General features: G+C 39.1%; 1 long non-coding RNA gene across 2 annotated transcripts in view; it reads right to left on the reverse strand.

Annotated features, from left to right (window-relative positions):
- Positions 1-19,061, reverse strand: part of LOC108390044 (uncharacterized) — a 115,367-nt gene that overhangs the window by 88,140 nt on the left and 8,166 nt on the right. For both annotated transcript variants that reach the window (XR_012120539.1, XR_012120540.1), the window contains one exon: positions 12,264-12,475. This is a non-coding gene — a long non-coding RNA (uncharacterized lncRNA). The remainder of the gene's footprint in view (positions 1-12,263; positions 12,476-19,061) is intronic.

Genomic DNA, 19,061 nt, shown 5'->3' on the forward strand with positions numbered 1-19,061 from the left:
CTCAGGAATCAAGGAATTCCTTGATACTGAGGAATCAAGAAGCCTCCTTTTATCTTTGAAATTCTAATTCAAGGAAACCAACCAATGAAAAACCCTAGATTATTTTAGGAAAGCACCATATGTTTCAGTTTAAAAATTTTTAATGCTTAGCCAAGGACTTGGTCTGTTCAGCTACTGTAACAAAAATACCACAGACTGGTGGCTTAAGCATTAGAATTGTATTTCTCACAGTTGTGGAGACTGGGAAGTCCAAGATCATGGCACCGACAGATTCATTGTCTGGTGAGGGCCCTGCATCCTGTTTCATAGCTGGTCATCTTCCTGGGTCCTTACATGGCAGAAGGGACAAGGGAACTCTCTGGGGTCTCATTGACAAGGGGTGCTCATCTCATTCACAAGAACTCTGCCCCCATAATGTAATCACCCCCAAAGGCCTTACCTTCTAATACCAATACATTGGAAATTAGGTTTCAAATATGAATTTTTGGGGACACATAAACATTTGGTCTGTAGCCAGCCAAATTGCATTTTTTCCACTTTTCTGTAATACCTATATTTCTTTAAACTCTGATGCTGATACCATGTTTTAAATTTTAAAATAAAGTACTCATTTTAAATAAGAGTGTTCAGAAAAATACATAAAAGAAAATTAAAATCATCTATAAAATTACTATCTAAAACTAACCACTTTTAATACTTTGGTATATTTCTATCCATTCTATTATCTGTGCATGTGAATGTGAATGTGTCTTTTTCCCATAATATATGGCTAATTTTGGGCAAAGAGGTTGCCTTTTATTTTTAAAAAATGTAATATTTCATGAGCATTTAAAATTATAGTATGGAATTGAATTTTCTTTTCAAAACATGTTTTCATGTGTAGTAGTCTGGGTTCTCTGAGGAGCAGATGCAAGATGTGATACTTGCAAGGATTTTATTAGAAGTGCCTATGTGAGAGAATAGGAAGAAGGTCAGATAAGGCTGGGATCACCATCATGCTGCATGCAGGTCTGACCAGGAATGGGTCTTTCCTGGTACCGTGTCTCCTTCATTGTTAGCTGGAAGCAGGCCTTGGGAGGTGTGATCTTGGTGCCGATTTAACAGTGGATTTCAAAATGCAATAACCAGGTGGGCCCTTGGTTGATTATATTTCCTGTAGTTGGAGGTCTATGAGGTATGGTCTCATGGTCCCCATATTAGGCTACATGATAGTCCATCATATGGGTAGATTCTCCCTCCCCCCAATATTTTCCACCAATTGTGTATCAACACCAATAAGTGATGATTTTCTTAGTTGGGTTCTTGGAAATGAAGTTACTGGATCATGGCATGAAATTTATTTCTAAATATTTCTACAATATTTAGTATTTTTAAATAGTTTTCCAAGTGAATTTCCATATAAACTAAGATTTATTTACTTTAATCTTTCTAGTTATTTGGAAGGTCTAAGACATTCATGTGCCCTTCTCCTCTTTAATTTTTGTTATACTTTCCTACCTTCATGAATATTATGTAGGTTTGGGGCTAGGATTATTGTTATTAAATTTCAAAAAATTAACCTTTTTTCAGGTGTATGTTTTTTACATTAGCAATTAGCATGAAATTAGAAATAACAGAGTATTACTACTATAAATAAACCCAAATAAATAATTAAAATACTTTTTCTAAGAATCATACTGTAAAAGAGAGTCATCTATTCTGGGTAACTAAGTGTATCTTTTGATATTGGATTTTATGTTAGCAGTTTCCAGGGGAACAGAGCTCTCGTCACTGAGACAGAATTTTCCTTAAAATTGATTTTGAACCAAGGCCTCCTAGAGCTGATTTATTGATGCCATAGTGTACTCCTGTGAGTTGGCCACCATGAGCTTCTTCCTCGCCCTCATCAATGAAGTTCTCTACTGGCCAGGAAGACTGCCTTCCATCTCCAGCCACAGGCTGGCATCATCATCATTTAATGAGGATCAATTTCTATTTCTCCCAGCACTGTGCAGCATAGTTTTACAGCAGAAATATATGCCCTCTATTGGAACATAATTCTCCTGGCCATGTTGATGGTGAAATGCTGACTCCATGCTGAACACATAATTCCATATCCATCTCTCTCTTCCAGGGAGAGTTATAGTCACCTCACATGAAGGGATTAGCATATTCAGTGCTAATATACATGTGCTTCCACTGCAGTGATATACATGTGCTTCCAATTCTGGAAGTGAATTCTGTGCAATATGATTTTCTTAACTAAGAAATCATATTGCACAGAATTTTTTTACTCCTTTTCAGGGAAATAGGGCTCACTGTGTTTATATCCAAAGTGCTAACCTGCCAAATCATAAAGAGGGGGTGGAACAGGGAAACTGGCAGGGGTGTGATGGGTGATTGGTATTCGTTGAAAGGGTAACAGAATTGTCCTGTGTAATATTAACCACCCATAACACCATTTAGGCTGATAACAGCCAGCCCAGTGAATATTTAACTTCCACAATGTTTGCTTTACTGATAGTGGGGCACTTTCATATACGAAACATAGCCTATTGCTTGTTATTAATTGGACCTGAGGTGACCTTCAGAGTTTAATATTCTCAACATTGACATGTGTAATATACTACATGGTAGTGTACTTTCAAAATGTGATAATACCACAGACTTGGAAAGAATCTTGATAGGCCATCTAACTTATTCATTCAATTGTCTATTGCAAGCCATTTAAATTCTAGGTGCTAAAGGGCATTCAATGAAATATAAGGCACCTTTTATCTGCTCATGTTTTCAGACTTTACTTGCAGCGGAAATGAAATGACCTCATAAGAATACAAGGCAATACTGGTTGACAGACGTTGAACCTCTTTTGAGCACAGAGCAGAGGACATGAGTAGCCGGCAGAACGTTAGTAGAGGAACAAACAGTTCAGACAGCCATGGAAGGAAGGGTAGGGCTTGGGTAAGCAGGTGAAGGGAGCAGCGGGAAGCCAGACCAGACTTGCTGGTGCCTGGGTCTGTAGGTCAGTCAGCCTTCCAGCTGGCTCAGGCCACTCCTGGTGGTGTGAGGCTGCAGGTCCTGAATGTCGATGGCTGGGCAGGTGGGTGCCTCTTGGAGGGAAGTACAGTTTCTTGATCTAGTGATCTATAGAAGGCCTCTGTGATCTGAACACAGGCTTATCTTCTACAACTCTCCTTAAAGCACCCCTGTTTTAGTCAAACACACTACTTCCTGTTCCCTGTGGCTTAAATTTATGAATTAATACATGTGGGTGCAGGTGGACAAAGATAACTAGAAAGGGAGCATGAGGCTGTAGATGACATGGTGTCATGTCACACTTGAAGGGTAAGCCTTTAATCATTGAAGGGTTAGGAAACCATTTATGGGGTTGTGCTTGTAACTGAGGGAATGGCATAACTGTGCTTTTAACTGAGGGAATGGCATAACTGAGGGAACAGATGACCGAGTATGATGGTGATACTGTATGGCTGCCAATCCCCAGTGTCCTGGAGTCAGATGGCCTGGGTTTGGATTCCTTCTCTGGTCTTATTAGCTCTGACTTTATTAACTTCTCTAAGCTTCAGCGACCTCATCCATACAATGGGGATAAAATCCATTACCTGTCTTAGAAGTTTGGTGTGAGGGTTAAATGAGATAATGCATGTAACATGCTTGGCCCAGTGTCTGGCACAGTAAGAGAGAGCACTTATACATGTTGGTTGTTATTGTTCTTATGTCTCTCCAGGAGTACTTTAAAAGATGGCTCTGCTGGCAGCTCAAAGGAAGGGCCTGGAGGACAGAAAAGACAGACAGGGATCCTCTCCTGGAGATATTTTAGGAAGGGCATGAACACCCTGAATTAAGGAGATGGCATAAGATTGAGAAGGGCAAAAAAGTTAACACTGTGATGAGAGTAAAATCAATTAAGAGTTGTTTGAGTTACTGTGGAGGGTGAAGAAGAGGGAGAAATCATGGATGGTTGTTTCTAACTGGGTCACTGGTGGTGGGTGCCAATAGGCACAGTGCAGAACAGAGTCAGCAGACTTTGCTGGTGCCCCATGCGTAACCATAGCACACAGCCTGGCAGCTAAATGTGCTTCCAAGGCCCTAGGGCTTTCTCTGGTGTCAGGGACAAAGGAGATGGGAAGTGTTGGGAATTAATGTCTGGGCAACAGCCCTCAGACATTGTTAGGAGTTGTGGGTAAATACTTCAGCACCTTTGCACCACACGTGGAATTACTCTGAGGCTTGTGTTCTACTCTTAGAGTTCCCTGGTGGGACAGTTATAGGTTCCCATAGTGGTAACTGGTTTGACGACTAAGCCTTTCTCGCTGCCTTCCCTTCCTGTTCTCACTGCTCCAGTCCCTGAGTAAACTCTCATTCATCACTTTCCAAGTGAACTATTTACTTTGGAATTCTTGTCTCATTGTTTGCCTCTGAAAGGAATGAAACTAAGAAAGTAGGGAAGTGGAAAGAAACACTGGGACTAGGAAAATCATTTCTGTTTCAGACATTCTTAGGGGGAGACGCCTTTGGGACATTCAAGTAGAGAGTACAGGATGAAATGGGAAAAGGAATTAAATTTAATAAGTAGTTGGACTCAGATATTCTAAATTGGTGAGTAAACTGCAAAAGAAAGTGGCAGCTGAAATCTTACAAAAAAGATGTTCCCGGTTTTAAATGGATTAAAGATGGCGGTGTGAGAGGAGAGACAGAGGCTTCTTCCTCAAACCATATACAATTAGAAAATATTGTTGGTGCAACTAATCCTGAGAGAGCAACAGGAAAGAGGACTGCGCCAGACTGCACAAATCTGGAGAAAAGAACAGACCTCATGGAACAGGGTAATGTACCAGAGTTGTGGCCCAGTGGGACCCAAGCCCTTCCCCCACCCCAGCTCACCAGCAGGAGTAAGAGAAACGGAACAGGGAGGGAGTGGAAGGCCTGGGACTGCTGAATACCTAGCTCTGGAGATCTGCTCTGGGAGCACAAACCTACATTTCATGGTGCTTTCATGATAATCATGTGATTATGGGGATGGAAAGCTAATACAGGCAGAATTCCTGGGGAGACTGAGATTCCAGCCACTTGTGGAAAGCAGGGATCCATACCCAGCTGATATGGGACAAAAGCTTATACCTGTGTGCCCGGCCCACTGGCTCAGGCAGTGGAGACAGGCATAGCAGCCGGGAAGCAGGAAACAGCTCTTTCCTCCACCCAGGCACCAATACCGCTCCCCTGCGAACCCCAACATTGCTTCAGGGGCTGAGCAGCTCCAGAGTAGAGCTTATGGACACAAGAGGGCACCATATACAAATATGAAATGCCAAAGGAACGTGGTCTAGAGTAAAATTATTAATACAACTCCCGAGAAAGATTTAAATGATATGGACCTCATGACTCTTGCTGAAAGGGAGTTCAAAATAAAAATCATCAACATCCTAATGGAGGTACGGAAAGACATCCAAGAACTCAGGAATGAATTCAGGTCGGAGATCCAATCATGAAGAGCATGATGGAGGGTATTAAAAGCAGGTTGGATATAGTGGAGGAGACGATAAATGAAATAGAAACTAGAGAAGAGGAATACAAAGAGGCTGAGGCACAGAGAGAAAAAAAGGACCTCTAAGAATGAAATAATATTGAGAGAACTGTGTGACCAATCCAAGCAGAACAATATTCGTATTATAGGGATACCAGAAGAAGAAGAGAGAGAGAAAGGGATAGAAAGTGTCTTTGATGAGGTAGTTGCTGAAAACGTCCCCAATATGGGGAAGGAGATAGTTTCTCAGGCCATGGAGGTACACAGATCTCCCAACACAATGGACCCAAGGAAGACAACACCAAGACATATAATAATAAAATTGGCACAGATCAAGAATAAGGACAGACTATTAAAAGTGGCCAGAGAGAGAAATAAGATCACATACAAAGGAAAGCACATCAGGCTAACATTAGACTTCTCAGCAGAAAGCTTATAGGCCAGAAAGGAGTGGCATGATGTATTTAATGCCATGAAGCAGAAGGGCCTGGAACCAAGATTACTTTATCCAGCAAGATTATCATTTAAATTTGAAGGAGGGATTAAACAATTTCCAGATAAGCAAAAGCTGAAAGAATTTACCTCCCACAAACCATCTCTACAGTCTGTTTTGGAGGGACTGCTATAGATGGAAGTGTTCCTAAGGTTGAATAGCTGTCACCAGAGGAAATAAAACCACAGTAAAAAAAAGTAGAACAGTTAATTACTAAGCAAATGCAAAATTAAAATAACTATCCCCAAAGTGAATCAAGGGATAGACAAAGAATACAGAATATGATACCTAATATATAAAGAATGGAGGAGGAAGAAAAAGGAGGAGAAAAAATAAAGGACCTTTAGATTGTGTTTGTAACAGCATAATAAGTGAGTTAAGTTAGACTCTTAGATAGTAAGGAAATTAACCTCGAACCTTTGGTAACCACGAATCTAAAGCCTGCAATGGTAATAAGTACATATCTTTCAATAATCACCCTAAATGCAAGTGGAATGAATGCAGCAATCAAAAGACAAAGAGTAATACATTGGATAAAAAAAGCAAGATCCATCTACATGCTGCTTATAAGAGACTCACCTCAAACCCAAAGACATGCACAGACTAAAAGTCAAGGAATGGCAAAAGATATTTCATGCAAACAACAGGAAGAAAAAAAGCAGGTGTTGCAGTCCTAGTATCAGACACAATAGACTTCAAAACAAAGAAAGTAACAAAAGATAAAGAAGGACATTACATAACGATAAAGGCATCTGTCCAACAAGAGGATATAACTATTATAAATATATATACACCCAATATAGGAGCACCAACATACATGAAACAAATAAGCACAGAATTAAAGGAGGAAACAGAATGCAATGCATTCATTTTAGGAGACTTCAACACATCACTCACTCCAAAGAACAGATCCACCAGACAGAAAATAAGTAAGGACACAGAGGCACTGAACAACACACTAGAACAGATGGACCTAATAGACATCTACAGAACTCTACATCCAAAAGCAACAGCATACACATTCTTCTCAAGAGCACACGGAACATTCTACAGAATAGACACAAACTAGGCCACAAAAAGAGCCTCAGTAAATTCAAAAAGATTGAAATTCTAACAAACCAACTTTTCAGACCACAAAGGTATAAAACTATAAATAAATTGTACAAAGAAAGCAAAAAGGCTCACAAACACATGGAGGCTTAACAACATGCTCCTAAATTATCAGTGGATCAATGACCAAATTCAAATAGAGATCAAGCAATACATGGAAACAAATGACAACAATGACACAAAGCCCCAACTTTTTGTGGGACGTCGCAAAAGCAGTCTTAAGAGGAAAGTATATAGCAATCCAGGCATATTTAAAGAAGGAGGAACAATCCCAAATTAATAGTCTAAAGTCACAATTATTGAAATTGGAAAAAGAAGAACAAATGAGGCCTAATGGCAGCAGAAGGAGGGGCATAATAAAGATCAGAGAAGAAATAAATAAAATTGAGAAGAATAAAACAATAGAAAAAATCAATGAAACCAAGAGCTGGTTCTTTTAGAAAATAAACAAAATTGATAAGCCTCTAGCCAAACTTATTAAGAGAAAAAGAGAATTAACACACATCAACAGAATCAGAAACGAGAAAGGAAAAATCACGATGGACCCCACAGAAATACAAAGAATTATTAGAGAATACTATGAAAACCTATATGCTAACAAGCTGGAAAACCTAGAAGAAATGGACAACTTCCTAGAAAAATACAACCTTCCAAGACTGACCAAGGAAGAAACAGAAAATCTAAACAGACCAAATACCAGCAACAAAATTGAGGTGGTAATTAAAAAACTAGTTTAATACTGGTCTCTTACCCCCCCTCCAAGACTGGAAGTAAGACAAGAATTTCTCACTCCCCACTCCAATTCAATGTTGTACTCTAAGTACTAGCCAGTGAAATAAAACCAAAAAAAGGAAATAAAAAGCATATAAATGGGAAAGAAAGAAAGAAAACCATCTCTATTCACAGATGATAAGAGTATCTATGTAGAAAATCCCAAAATAACTTCTGGAACTAGTACACAAATATAGCAAAGTAACAGAATATGAAGTTAATGCACAAAATTGCTTTTCTATATACATGCTAGCAATAAACAATTGGAATTTGAAATTAATAAAACAATACCATTTATAATAGAATTCCCCAAAAATGAATGTATATGTTTAAATGTACCAAAACATTTGCAGAACTTGTATATAGAAAATTATAGAACAGTGATAAAAAAATCAAAGATCTAAGTAATCAAAGCAATCATTCTTTTTCATGAATCTGAAGTCTCAGTGTTGTTAATTAATATACTAATTCTTCCCAACTTGATCTAAAGATATAATGCAATCCCAATCAAAATACCAGCAAGCTATTCTAAAGTTTATATGGGAAAGCAAAAGACCTAGAACAATCCACACAATTCTGGAGAAGAACAGCAATAACAATAACAAAGTTACGGGACTACACAGTCAATACCATCATTTATTATAAGGCTACAGTAATTAAAATAGCATGATCTCAGTGAAGGATACATACAATAAAGAGCCCAGACTAGACCCACATAAACACAGTCAACTGAAATTTGACAAAGAAGCAGACAATTCAATAGAAAAAGAATAGCCTTTTCAATAAATAATATGTGAGGACAATCAGATATCCCTATGAAAAAAATTAACCTAGACATGTATCTTACACTTCACATAAAAATTAACTCAAAGTATATAATAAACTTAAATGTAAAATGCAAAACTCTAAAACTTCTTGAAGAAAATATAGGAGAAACTCTACACTATGTTAGGTCTGGTGATGACCTATAGCAAGACAACACCAACAGCATGATCCACAGAAGAAAGGTTGATAAACTGAGCTTCATTAAAAAGCTTGTTCATCTGAGAAAGACATTCAAGAGAATGAAAAGACAGGCCACAGACTGGGAGAAAATATTTGCACAACACATATTTGATTAAGGACTTGTATTCAAAATATACAAAGAACTCTAAAAACAACAACAAAATCAACACCTCAATGAAAAAATGGGCAAAAGATCTAAATAGACATCTTCCCAAAGAAAATATACAGATGGCAAATAAGTATATGAACATGAGACACGATCTCTCATTCTTTGTTGATGGGAATTGAAAATGGCACATTTGTTTTGGAAGACAGTTTGGCCAATTCTTGCCAAACTACATGTGTCCTTACCATACAATTTGCATTTCTAGGTATTTTCCCAACTGAGTTGAAAGCTTATGTCCATGCAAACACTGCATGTCAATGTTAATAGCAGCTTTATTCATAATCAGCAAAGACTGGAAGCAACCAAAATGCCTTCCATTAGAACAGATAAGCAAACTGTGGTACATGCATAAAATGAAATGTTATTCAACAATAAAAAGAAAAGAGCTATCAAGCTATAAAAAGATGTAGATGATCTTAAATGCATATTGATAAGTGAAAAAAGCCAGTCTGAAGCTATATACACTTTGTGATTCCAGTTATATGATAGCCTAAAGAAGGTAAAATTATCAAAAAAGTAAATAGGTCAGTGGTTGCCAAGGACTCTGGGATAATGCAATAGGTAAAGCACAGAGAATTATTTTTTAGGAAGAAAGGACTATTCTGTGTGATACCGTAATGGTGAATGCACGACATTAAACATGTGACAGAACCCACAGACCTTTACAGCACAAAAAACAAACTTCCGTGTATGTAAATTTTTAAAACATTAATTTAGGAGGTTGGAGAACCTCTGCAGAGAATGAGGGAGATGACAAAAGCATCTAAATATGTTACAAATGTACGAAGCAACCTCATATATTTGAAGTGGGCAGGAGAATAAGATGAGGACCTAAGGAACTGGAAATGAATGCAGTCTGTAGGACTAAGGCAATAGGAACTGGAGATGAACTCTAGTCGTAAAAGTTCTTTCACACTGGAGTATGAGTTAACGGTTTTGAAAGTATTGTATGTATATGCCAGAATTGTAATTAAGTAAATGGATGGCAGATGGTGGGAATGGGATGGTACAAAAAGCAAGGGGAGAAAACTAAAATGAGCCGTACAGTAAATGGATTAGACTTGGAAACAATACGAATCCATTAGACCAGCTATATCATACAGACACAGTTGGTTACATATACGAATATTTTTTAGATATACATAGGTTAGATATATACATATAGTTTAGAATATTTGCATAGGCTAGAATACACACACATATCCCCTTGTTATTTCAGCTGAGAGAGCCCAGCACCAAGGAGCACATCCAGTGCCCAGATCTTGGTTTTTAATACCATCCTTCAATAAAAGGAACCAGAGCTTCCGGGAGAAATGGCTGATTCTAGGACTGGGGCAGGAAATACACAAGATGAACCTGGGGTGTCTTGAAGTATCAGAAAGAAAGGAATTGCTTTAAAGAAGATAAACAATGATGAGAGTATGTTAAGGATCCAGCAGCCAAACAGAAGAGCTCCCAATGGAACTCTGAGCAACAAAGCTGGAACGATTTGTGCAACAGAATTAATAAACCAATATTGGCTTATAACTCAAAGTATGAAATAAATACCCATGAGTACTCATGAATCCATACTGATTTAAGCAAGTGACTGAATAAATAAATAAGTTGAGGAGAATAGACAACTTTCCCCAGCAGAAGAATTTCAGATAATTTGTAGATACTCTGCAGTCAAAGGGGGAGCCTAACATCCCACCCCTTCAGAGTGGCCGCACACAGTGATTTCCTTCCTCTTCTCCTGTCCACAGTATAAGGAAAGGGGGAGAAAAATTACTTTATACTAGAAAAATCTGAATCCACAAGGAAATTTCTAAAATGCATTTTAAAAAGTAACATCTGGCTATAATTTTTTTCCCAACATACTTTTTCTGGATATGAAGATTAACTTTATTGTCTTTGAAAAGTACAAAATATGTGTACACTTCTAAAAATGCTCTTTTAATGAAAGAAACAAAATATGCAAAATATAGCAACCTCTCTTGCTACCCCCACATTCTCTGAATACCCAACCACACCCACAGAACAGTTGCAAACACTAAAAGTAATGATCAGCATTATATGTCTCTAGATTTACCACTGAGTAATGAATTAGAGGGACAAAATTAATTGGATCAAGCATAAAGTACAATAAGTATAATTTCCTCCCTTGCTTAAAAGAAAGAATATTCCATTTTCACACTTATCCAACCATTTTTTAAGGAAAAAAAATTAAATTAGAAGTATTAGATTCCAGGAGCTTCTCTGTATATAAAATATGTAATTTTTCAGCATTTTATAAAATGAAAAGCTTAATGGATTAAAATATTCAGACTTGTACATTTATCGTGGGAAACAGAAACCCAAAAAAAGTTAGCACTAGTGTATCACTGCTGTGCTTTCCTTTGTTAGATCAGTTACACTCTTAAGATGAAATTTTCCATGATTTTTTTATGACTTCTATGGACAGAAACACTGTCTAGTGTTGAAACTATTGCCCAGGTAGAATTTTAGTACATTCTGTCTCTTTGTAGGGAATAAGCCTGAGCAAGATCCAAACATAATGTAAAGAAAGATACTAAAAGATACTAAGGGAGTCAAGCAGTAATTTTATCTTTCAGATCTTGCAGATTCTGTTTTCAGAATTGTAACTCCCTCACATTTATTGACTCCAGTGTTCTCAGAATAAAATATAAGACCCATTCTTAGGACAGTGGAGTAATAATAATAATAGTTATTTTAGCTAGTATTTCCTGAACACTTGGCATATGACAAGCAATACTTATTTAAGCTAGTACCAGCCCTATTAGGTAAGTACTGTTATAATCCCCATTTCCTGGGAATGGAGAAGCAGAAAGATTAGGTGCCTGGCCTAAAGTCACACAGCTAGCGAGGGACAAAGCCAGGATTTGAAATCAGGTAGTCTAGTTCCAGAGCCCATACTCCTGATCACCCACTGCATACCTGTCAAGGCTTTGTGGCCAGTCAGACCTGAACCTGGCTTCTCATTCTACAACTCTATATTTTACTACACAGTACTTCTCACTTTCTGGCTCTTCAGTGAATCCACTTCTGCCTACCCTTCAGGTTGTGATGGTAATTCATCGAGATCAGGTAAGTCCTCTCCACAGAGCCTCATCTATGGGAGGCACTTGATTACATTTAGGCAGACATCAGAGATCTGGAGATGCTTAAGACAGGACCCCTGTCCTTGAGGAGCTCACCTTTGAGAGAAGAGGATTGGCGATATTCCTGCTCTGAGGATGGTATTGTCTCTATCTTTTCCACAACTGTGTGCACTTTGGATCCTTCACTCTGAGTGATCATTGCTTTGTTGATGACCTCCTCATGAGGTAGAATGCAACTCTGGATCATTGGCTTCCACGCTCTTTCCTCTGCCTCCTGCCAACTGCACAGTTGGTAACAGCCTCCTAAGCTGGAAAATATACTGGTATTATGCAGTGCTTTAGAAGGCCATAGATACTGAACAAAAAGTGAACATAAAGACAGTAGGGTTCATCAGTTCCAGCTCTCAGGTTTAATGGTGTCACATAGTGTTAAAAAAACCAGACAATAGGTTTAAAATGGATTTACTTGTTCTAAGCTCCACATCATCAAACCAAGATTTAACTTAATTACAGTTCTGGCTCTTTCAGAAATGGAATCTTAAACATGTCAATCAAGAATTGCCTGAGAAAAGCTAGTTAGGTAATGGGCCTGATAGACCCTTTCCGTCCCCTAAGGGGTAAGTAACCTTGCAATAACCAACACTCAATTCTGCCTAGAATAACATCCTATTTCCACTCCCTTTTGCCTATAAGGGATAGGATATCAAGGATGATTTACTGCCTTTGTGTTTGCCTGTACAGCTTCTCAGAATTCCTTTCTATCTGCTAGAAGGGACGCTGCCCTATTCAAATTAACTTTTGTTCAAGTTGATGCTTAAAATTTTTAATATGCTTCAGTTTATCTTTTATCAACAGAAACCTCATTATGACACACAATGGGGAATCCATTCCCCGTAAGGACTCTTAGGAAGGATTTTTAAAGTCCCTCCCACCACTAGGAAAACTGGACACCAGCTCTAACTGAGAGCTGGCCCCCATAAAGATACAGAACAGTCAGGATACAAAAGAACTTGACATCATGAAAGCAAGAACCAGCATTGTACAGAAACTACTGAAGCAAATTGAGTTTTTCATATATGTTAATTGTTATTACCAAAGTGTAGAGAAAATGGAAATTTCTCACCAGGATACTCACCTGGCCTTAATATTACCCACTGTGTGCATAAGAGGCTGTCTGCGTATCTATGGGATGTTTACCAGGGACAGAGTAGCTGGTCAGTCATGGGGAGTACTGGCCCGCAGGGGGTGGAGAGGAAACATCCATTCTCTCCTCAGTTCCTGGCACCTCATTGGTTGGACATCCACCAGTGACCAGAGAGACCTGCCAACAGAGTTCCTCCAGGTGTAGGGGCAGGGAACTAGAGGGCTGGGAGAACAGGAGAGAGTGGAGAAGGGAAGCCTAGAGGAAGAATGGGAGAGAACAGAATCTGGCAGAGGGAAGCCGTGGAGCCCCCATGCTAGGAGAGGATTAAGCCCATGCTGGGGAGCAGGAGGGAGCAGTGCCAGAGCCAAGGGAGACTGAGCTGTCTTTTCTGCTTGTACATAGCAGGGTGTCAGCCATGGGAATAAACATGGTATGAACCCTTTGCTCTTGTCTTTATTCGGTCTTAGCAATTCCATAGTGAACTTGCCCAGAGCAGGGAACCCCCTCCTGCCAGAGCAACACAAAGGCAGTAAATCATCCTTGATATCCTATAGACTCTATTTTCAGGTGCTAGCCCCCTTACATTTATTAAGCCCAGTATCTTTATACTAACAGATAAAACTTGCTCTTAGAGAAGAACAGTATAGCAATAATAACTGTAATGGTTAGCTGATACTTACTGAGTACTTAGTATATGCTAGGCAATATTGTAAACTCATTTAGGCAAATAACAGCCCTCTGATATATGTATTGTTACCATTCTTATTTTACATTTTAGGAATGAAGCATAAACTACATAAACTAAAGCAGGGTCTTTGAATGAGGTTTCAGTGATTTGATACAGTTTTATAAGGGGGTGCAGAGACTTTCAGAGAGAATCACTTGTTACAAAACAAAATTTAACCACGTGAATGCGAAAATCTAATTGGTTTTATTAAGCAGTTAATGAATTGGGCAGCATCTCATCTAACAAATAGAGAAATTTGATACTTGCCTGGAGTTTTACAAAAGGGAATATTTTTATAAGAAGGAGTGCAGGGCAAGGAAGTTTTTAGCAAAAGAAAAGAAGAGATTGTTTCAGATAAAGTCACCTTCCCTTAGGGGGAAGAGCAGGGGCATTTTCAAGCAAATTACCTCATCAGATTTCTGTGAGGAGGGGAAGGAGAGGACTCATGTGACAGATTACCTCATTAGTGCTGACCAGAAAATTCCTGATTGGCTGTTAAGACTACATTTCTGTGAGAGGTTGAAACTACAGTTAGGTTAGGTATTAAACCCCAGTTTGATGACTTGGGTAAGTAGAAGTAACTTCATTTGGGGCCTGTGGTTTTCTTTTTAACATATTTGAACATGCTTTCTTTTGGTGGTATAGCACTGAACAGAAACAAAATCTATAATGTTAAAAGACAGGGTTAGTAAAAATAAAATAGTTTTGCACAGCTGGCAAGACTTTAGAGAAAAACAATGCAACAAAAAGGAGGAGACTGCTAAGTGTTTATGGTCTTGGGCTCCTGGACTGAAAGGAGACTGAGCAAATGGAGAGAGGATTCCAATGAAAGTGAAACTAGACAGTGGCACCCATTCTTATGCTAACAAATGAATTAGAAGATACAAATGCAAATGAAGTAATTAGGAATCAGGGCAGAGCCTCAAATGCCACTATGGCAAATGGTCAGGGCATGATTTGAGAAGGTTTATGCTGAACACAAAGTATAGGATCATAGGGGGATAGTCCAGGTATCCAAATAGAATTGGGCAGGGCCAGCCAGCACATTCATAAATAAGTATTGCAGACCTGCTGTTTCTTTTCTGAATAGGTCAAAATCAGTGTGAATAAATGTAAAATACTAGAGAATACATATATTGGTCTCTGTCTCTGGTTCCTGACTGAGGGCTCCTTTGTAATTTCCTAAGTGATGGGCTCAAGAATCTGACATGAAGTTCCTAAATCCTTTGGAATTTCCTTCATGATAAGAACATCTTTTGTTCTAATGATGGCTCTTCCCAGGCTCCTGGATGAGGTCTGGTCTCCAGAAAGCCGTGACTAGGAGCATGGAGATGAGAGCAGGTACATGGGGCAATAGTCATGCCATTCTAAAATCAATTTAGCCTGCAAACAAAGGCTGAGTTTATTCTTAACCTTTATGCTGTTCTCCCTTTTTCCAGTCACCTTAACCCATTAGGTAACATTGTAACCAGGACAGAAGACAAAGTACAAACAAACCTACCTGTGCAGATAAAGAATGCTGGGATCCAGATCAACACAGTCACCTAAATAACCCTTTTCTTGAGGCAAAACTCCAAAGGAATTATTAACCACTTGTATACACCAGGCCTTACACCAACCCCTACCCCAAGCCTTAAACCCTTAAGTAGGTCTCTCTGAGGTTGCCCACACTCCTGAGTGTATATTGTCCCTTTAAATAAAACCTGTTTGGTGCCCCTTGAGCTTTGTCTCTGACTTCTTTCTCATGACAAACAAGGATGAATACCTTAATCAGGCTTGAGAGACTCTCCACCAGTAGTGTCTTCATCACTTTGCTGTTGCATTCAACCTTCTTGTCTTTCTCTCTCCCTGTTTCATTTCTGACAAATTGGAAGCAGCTGTGGAAACCTCTGAGTAGAGAGGGGCTTGCACAGTCAGGTCACCTGGGTGACTGGGTGGAATTTCAACCTATGATCACATCCTTTAACAGCCTGCCCAAGTGTCTCTTTTCCTTTGCTTTGGGAAGTTCCCAGAACATAATCTCACTCCATCCAGTGCTCCTCAGCACCTCCACCCGTGGGACACAGTTCCCACCTTGTGTAGACTCAAGCAGCAGATATTGGGCACCAGGTGACCCTGGCCTTAGGAGTTGGCAGGGGATGTGCCCTATGCTGAGCAAGAGTTCAGTAAACTTCCCCTTTTTCCCCTCTGCTCTTCCTTGCTCTCTGCTGCACAAGTAAAAGAGCCACTTTCCCTGGAACTACACAACACTGACACTTGCTGCTACTTTCACTTTAACGAATCCCTTTCTTACTTGCACTTGTTCCACCTGTTCTTCACAATCAGGATCAAGAGCCCTCTCCTGGGTGAGATCTCTCCTAGCTGGCAAGGGAGACCTCCCTGGAGTGGATTTCCCAACAACAGAACTTTCAGAACCCCTTTGCTCATTCTCCAAAGAAGGGAAACTGGAGACAGGCTGGAAATGGAGTTTATAATCCATTATGCCTACTTTATGAAACCTCTGTAAAATTCCCAGTGGTCAAAGGTTCAGGGAGCTTCCAGGCTGGTGAACACATCTACATGCTGGGAGGGTGGCTGCTCCAGGTCCACAGGAACAGGGGCTCCTGCGCTCAGAACCCTTCCAGACATTGCTTTATGAATCCCTTCATCTAGCTATTCATGTGTATATTTTATTATGTAATAAACCAGTAATGTAAGTGTTTCCCTAAGTTCTGTGAGCTGTTCTAACAAATGCATGAATCCAAAGGAGGGCCATGGGAACCTCCAATTTGTAGCCAAGTTTGCCAGAAGTTATGGATTACCTGGTGACCTTCCACTTGCGAATGGCATCTGAAGTAAGAACAGTCCTCTGGGACTGAACACTTAACTTACGGGATCTGCACCAACTATTCATGTAGGAATTGAACTGAGTTGCTAGACACCTAGTTAGCATCAGAGAACTGGTAAGTGTGTGCAAAATAACACACAACTTGTGTTAGAAGTATTGTAATGATAGAAAGAAACAGAAGGATTTTTTTAGACAGTAAATAAACATTACTATGTACACTTCACCGCCTCTGTCTCTCCTGCCTCCGTGGAGGCTGAGAAGGGAAACCTGGAAGGAACAGGGCAGGTTATATATAACAATTCTCAGGATGACGGCTTTGCTCTTAGAAAGATTTCAGATTCAAAAAATAAATACCCAACGTTCAGTATTGGCTAAATTAAGGCATATCTAATTAACAGAATGCTGTAGAGCCATTAAAATCATGGAAAAATATTTTGGAATTATGCAAATTATGGAAAAATTATGGAAGACATTTAATCATATGAGGAAATGATGGCAATACAGTGTTTGGTGAAAAATAATTTTTAAAGTATGTAACATGACACTGAGAATAGAATAATGAATAAAGCTGAAAAAAACCTGCCTGTAGGTAACTTACATTCTACGATCACAACAAAATATGAATATTATATAGATATTTGGGTATTGTCTGTCTGGCACCTTTTTGGAAACCAGCCATTTTCCACTCCGATATTAATAATTTTTTTGGTCCTTGATCCTACTAATATAAGCCTGTTGTAACTGTAACCTGTCAGGGAATTCAATCCTCTGGCTAGAGGGAATGTTACATAATAAGCATGTGATCTCAATGAGGACAATCAGAATCTTCATTGAGACTTTTGTCAGATCCAATATCAGGAGAAGTTCTCTCCTCCTGCTATAATTGTTAAGCTTTTTAGAATGGGGATCTTAGTCTACCCCTGGTCATCATGCCCACTACTTAAAGAGAACCAGACTGAGAATTGGAAAGAGGAAACCAAGATAACCTCTTTTTTTTTTAACTTAAGGCTATTTAAGAGACATTTCCTTACATTGCGAAGAGAAAAAGTCCTAGCTAAAACAAACATATCATGGGGATATCAGCTTGAACCTAGGTTTTGACAACATATCCGAACATATTGGTGGGGCCAGAGGAGGCATCTGTTTGCACACATTGTTATGCAGAGGAAAAAACGTCCTGCTAGACTTAGAGGGAGAGAAACAAAGGCTGCATAAAACAGAATGGTATTGTTCCCAGCCCCACACATTATGCTTGAGCCCTAAAAAACGAGCAGATGCTGATACAGGGAAATGTTTTTGTGAAACTCTCTGTGAGGCATGTGGGCCAAGCACCTCTGCTTGGGTCCCGGGATAGCAACACGTCAGGTGGAGCATGGAACACAGCACAAATCTGCCATAGTGACAAACTCAGGGCATTTGGCCCATTTTTGTTGCTCAATGTTTTGCAATTTAGGGAGGATCTGAAGACAATTCACTTGGCAAATTATCAACGAAGATAAAGACATCAGGCAGAGGAAGAGCTGTCATTTTTGCAGGCGACCTTAGAGTGTGGAAGACATGCTTGTTAAAGCCACAGGAGCTACTCCTGGCCAGGCCTCAAGTAACATGATGCAGTATTGAAGTGGGCTCAGGCTCTTACATTGACGGGAGGGAGCACAGGTCAGTGAAGTTTAAGATAATTACTGTTGCTTCAACTTCACTTATGCCTTCAGAGTGATGATGTCTGGAGATTTTCAAACTCCATGTTTGGAAGAATATATACCAAAATATTATAATGGTGTTTTGGAATGATAGGATTATGAATGACTTATTTTCTTCTCTGACCTTTAGGTTCCCCCAAAATGTTCTATAATGAAATTATATATCATAATCTGTAAACAAACACACAAGGCTATATATATACACATATATATGTGCATGTGCACGTGTGTGTGTATGTGTGTGTGTGTGTGTGTGTGTGTATTTAAAGATATTCATTCCCTGGGCAAGGAAAATAAAAGCAAAAACAAACAAGTGGGACTACATAAAACTAAAAAACTCCTGTACAGCAAAGGATATCATCAACAAAGACATCCTATAGTATTGGAGAATGTATTTGTAAATGATATATCTGATAAGGGGTTAACATCCAAAATACACAATGAACTCATATGACTCAACACCAAAGAAACAAACAATCCAATTTAAAAAATGGGC

This window comes from Manis javanica, chromosome 8 (genome assembly GCF_040802235.1).
Source record: "Manis javanica isolate MJ-LG chromosome 8, MJ_LKY, whole genome shotgun sequence".
NCBI classification, from domain to species: Eukaryota; Metazoa; Chordata; class Mammalia; order Pholidota; family Manidae; genus Manis; species Manis javanica.